Here is a 5,119-nt window from a genome sequence, read left to right on the forward strand (position 1 = left end):
GCAAGCGGGAACGCGGAACAGGCCCCTCCTCGCGGCGGGGCGGTGCGGGTCGCCCCGCTCCGGGCCCCGGCACGGGAGCCGTGTTCGCGGAGTGGCGCCCAGCCCCGGCTTCAAAGCGAACGCCGGCAACGGAAACCCTCTACCCGCTGGAGCCCCCACAGACGGTAACCTCGCCAGGGCTGCTCCCGCTCCACCTACACAGCCCGGCCTCGCTGCCGGGAAGCGGCCAAGAGGCTTTGACAGAACCGGCACCGCTTGGAAGCATCAGCCCCCCAGGAACCGCGACTACAGCACATCACTTCCATCACAGAAAATGCTTTCAGATGCATCGAGACAATAACATAGGAATGTCGCTGAAAAACATACAGCAGAAAGCCATGGAACATTTTCCCTTTTAAGTAGAAAAGTGGAGTGAGTCTGGAAAAATTGAAGATTAAAGCCAATTCAGTGAAAAGAGAAGCCACTTAAATATAAAGCATCCCAATTCTGAGAGAACCTGCAAGATGGTGATGGTGGCACTTGTAGCAGTTTACGGAGACGCCAGAGAGGCTGTAGCCTCAACTACTTGCCCTAGTTGGGAGGGAACAGAGGCAATGTCAGATCCAGGAGCAGGGACAGAAGCGAGGAGGAATGGAGGGAAGGACACGTGAACATCTGAAACCCTCTTGTTCACAATCCTCCCTGAAGTTTGCTCCTTCCTTTGTATGCTCATTTTCTCCAAAAATTTCCTCTAATTTCCAAGTTTCTAACTCTGGATGCTAATTCCCTTCTTTTCCCTGAAGGAGGATGCCATTAGTATCAGCAAGGGCATCTGAGCAAAGGGCAGCTGAGATGTCAGGAAGAGCCCTGGCTGTGGCCCACGAGCCACACGTTCCGAAGGTGATGGAGAAGTAACCCCAGTGAGCAGGTACTGCCAGGGATGGAGCCTCCTCACCTTCTAGGTCAGGTAAAACCCTTGGCCTGTGCAGAGGCAGAACCTGCAGTTTCTCACCAGAGCAGCTTCAGCAGCACAAGCCGGAGCAGCCAATTTAAACTTTGAGGTCAGTCCTGCTTTGCAGAAGAAGTCTGAGGACTACTTGCAGGAATTCCTCCCAGCTATCATTTTTCTATAGCTCTTTGAACCACCAGAAGCTTAAAACCCACTTCTGAGAAATTCATAGCCAATTAAAAAAAAAAAAAATCCACTTTAATCTGTGCAAGTATCAGGTTAATGGCCTTGTTTGCACTAGACACGAGTTGGCAGCACAGAAATGAACGCCGCGCTATCGCCCTCCAGGATCAGCGGAGCTATCAGAGTAACTAATGATGTGATGGTTGCATTGGGAACTCTGAAGTTCACTACCCAGAAGTACTCCCTCTTCCCCAAAAATGTTTCCTTCAGACATACTTCCTGAAAGAATGATTTACAAAATTTACAAATTGAACTTCCTAATGGTATGCAGTAAATCTCAATTCATTTCTTCAGTAATTAAGGCCTACAAGCAGAAAGTTTGGATTTAAGCCTATGCATAGAATCAACTTATAGCCTACAATTTAAGAATCAACCTGTAGTCCACCAAGTTGCTAGTCAGAGCTGCAGCAAAAAGCTGTGTCCTTCAAAATTCAGCATTTCTAACCTATCTCAAAGAGCAGGCCAGCAACAGATTTCCAGCTGGAAGGTCACACAGCCCAGACTTAGCTGAAAATCTGCAGATTTAGTTAAAAACCTGTGAACATAAAAAAGGTGAGGACAGTATTTTTGGTTAGCAGGCCCCTTTTTGGTGTGAATAGAGATCTCTCCTACAAAACAGGTACAACAGGACATTTCTCTCAGGTGTCATGTTTTGAGAGGCATTACTAGAGCATCACTGAAATAAAATAAGTTTCCACTGACTCACTAGCTAACAAATGTAATCAAAATGTGTAGCATGAAAACTAGAACATGAGTTAACAAGAAAAATACTTTCTTTAGCCACTTTGGAGAATCATTAATAGAGTAGCATGCCACAAGAAAGCCAGCTAATTCTGAAACTGGGCTGGATTATGTTGTCTGAACAAGGGCATATTGTTCCATTTTCTTTACCACCAGTTGTCCAACTGGGCTCCAACTGCTGCTTCAGAAAAGCATTTGCCTCCTGGAGCTGAATTGTTTGCAGATGTCTCACATACCTATGGCATCTGAAATGGCACTGACCCCTACACTTAGGCAACAAAATCCCAGTTTAAATCTAACAAAAAAAAAAAAAAGTTTGCCCTGTGAATGTTGTAAAGTAGAACAAGTTCCTCCTTCAGTTGTATTAGTATATAATATAGCATAATAGCAGTAGTATTTAAGTAGTTAAGTGTAGTCAAATATGAAGATCAATGTTCAAGCGATGGCCAAAGAGATTTTAGCCAAAGAGTCTGACATAAAGAATCATTTTTACTGTAAGAAACTAACTGTTGCAGAAAAATGAAGAGTAAGGAATCCGTTTTTCCAGAGCCAGCTTTTCTTGCAGAGACAGACATGCCAAAAGATGCAACTTGCAGGTCATCCAGAACAGCAGCCAACACAGCCAACACTTGTCCACTCCCGCCCCACACAGAACTGACTGTCCCCTCACCAACTAGGACTGTTTCTAAGCCATTAAGCAGTAATTTATATGAAACATAGCAAGTTGTAACTTAAAGGCCTGGAATATTCTAGGTTGAAAAGGCGACACTACAGGAAATGCTTCATGAACAGTCAGCCTCGCTCCTCCAAAAACAGTTGTTCCTACTGCAGGAGCAGGACAGACACTCCACGGGGGAAGCAGGTGGGGAGCGGAGGGCCTGCCTCAGCCATCCCGTGTTAATACTTTCCTACATGACATCCAGAACCTCCAGTTCCCCAATAAAGTCGTTTTGTTTAAGAGCGTTGGTCCTGCAGTGTACAGTATGTAGCCATTCTCCACTGCCCAGACATTACCTAACCTTCTGGGGAACACAGAGCCCTCTACAAACTATGTTTCCAAACATATAGCTATGGTATGTTACTATTTAGGCATTTTAAATACATTACTGTGTATTACTTCCCATATTCCATCAGCAAGTCACTGATAATGCCCGCTACTCAAGCCTTCAATGCAAGATGGCTACATTTTCCAACTATAACATTCGTTGAACAACTGCAAGTTCTGAAATAAAAGCATAAAGCAGGTTTTTTCTGCTTTCTGCCATGAAATTCCCATATAAGCATGTCACTTAAGAAGAGTAACACAACTTTCATGAATTTCAGTCCCTTTACAGCCACCATGAGTAATATGTACGATGTACATGAATCTTCAGGTGCAAATTTTGTCCACAGTATGGACAGAATTGAGGGTACAAAAGAAAATTGGGCAAAACAAGCCAGAAAAGCACATATCCAAGCACATGTCCCCCAAACTCAGGACAGAAGGTGACCGTTTCACATCAGCAATTATGGCTACATAGTCACCAATGGTGCTAATCCATCAAAAAGCCAAGGAAATCTCCGTACCCCTTCTAGGCTGTGATATAGAGTAGAGTAACTCAATTAAAGCACCAGACCACTGGTGATGGGTTCCAGGCCTGGCCACAGGGCATTAGCAAAACGCACTGTACTGCGAGCGTTTGCAGAACAGCACATCATTCCCCCCCACCAAGTATTTGCTTAATTGTAATTAGGTGACAGTCTTGCCATTTCCCAAACTGGCTTTTCCTGGAGATAATGACTGTAGCAGCAAACACACTTTTCCTCTAAATATATTTTAACGGGTTCCCACATTCATTTTCTATTTTCTGTATTGTTCATGTCCCTTAACTGCCCTTCTGGTTTGCACTTTGTGTTTTTAAGGCTGCTTTCCTCTCATGACCAGCCTTCTCACCCAAATCTCTTTCACACCACACTACTCTTCCTTATCCAGTCCAGGAAGACATGTATCCATTACTCACTATAGGTACTAAAACCAGCCAAAATACCACAACGAAGAGGGCACTCCATCTTACTGCAGAGAGAACAACTCCACTGTTGTCATTAAACTCTTGGATTTTCAGTCACTTCAGTAAAAGAGAATAAATATCATCCCTAATTACAGAAAAACAAGACATCAAGTAACCTTTGCTGTTAACACAGCAGCTGGTTGCCTATCATGATTGAATCTTCAAGTAGATCCTCTGCTGCTGTCTGCAAGGCAACAGATCAGCAACAGTTTTCTGGCAGCAGATCAAACGCGTTTACTCACGAGTGAGCTAATGCTGCTTTCCCTCCGCGTATACTTGCCTCCCATGACTGGCACTGTGGCACGTGCACCCACACTGAGCAGACAGGCAAGTGCTGCAGCTGCTGCCACACGGGCTGCATCGTGAGTGAATTCTGCCCATCTCACCTGGAACTGAAAACTCTGTTATTTTCCCATACATACGTGCAAAAATTCCTCATCACCCATATAAGTGTTTTCTAGCAGAATCAGTTCCTCATTCTGGTTCTCACTACAGACCCACAAGCGACTGTGCTTGCAGGCACTGGAGGGATGCTGCAGCACCGGAACGAGCGCCTGCGCAGTGCGGATCACCTTGCGCTGCTATAGCCGTTTCGTACGGTCAGCTCGTGGCTGCCTCTTCCTTGTGCAACCTTCAGTTTACCAAGTTTGCAGCTGCTTCAAGTCAGAGCTCTGGCCCATTCTGCTCAGTGCAGTTACAGACAGCACACATACTCTGGAGTCCTGCATGAACAGTAAGACAGCATGGCTGCAAAAGCTGATGTCTTGAGACACCAGGCAAAAACCTCCAGGCACGCTGCTGGAAGCCACTCTTCTTACCGGGCTGAAGAAACACCTGCCAATACCTCGTTTTACGCTGCCATTTTTCACCTCACTGTCAAACTCCCCATCCATCCACGCTCGGCACCCAAGCCCCGCTGCGGAACCAAAGCGGCCGTGCGCGTGCAGCACCCAAAGGGAGCGCGCATGTTTATTTACGAAGCAGCGCGGCGGGAGGGGGACAAACAGCCATGCCCCCGCCGGGGGGCTCCCGGGGCACAAACCCGCCGCCCGCAGGCGGCTCGGAGGCCCCGCTTCTCGCGGCCTCGGCTCCGCGGCGCCCAGGGCCGCGGGGAAGGCGGGCAGGAAAATGCGAGAACAGCGGCGGCGCCGCGGCGCGA

This window comes from Nothoprocta perdicaria, unplaced genomic scaffold, assembly GCF_003342845.1.
Source record: "Nothoprocta perdicaria isolate Ctin4 unplaced genomic scaffold, notPer1 scaffold_129, whole genome shotgun sequence".
NCBI classification, from domain to species: domain Eukaryota; kingdom Metazoa; phylum Chordata; class Aves; order Tinamiformes; family Tinamidae; genus Nothoprocta; species Nothoprocta perdicaria.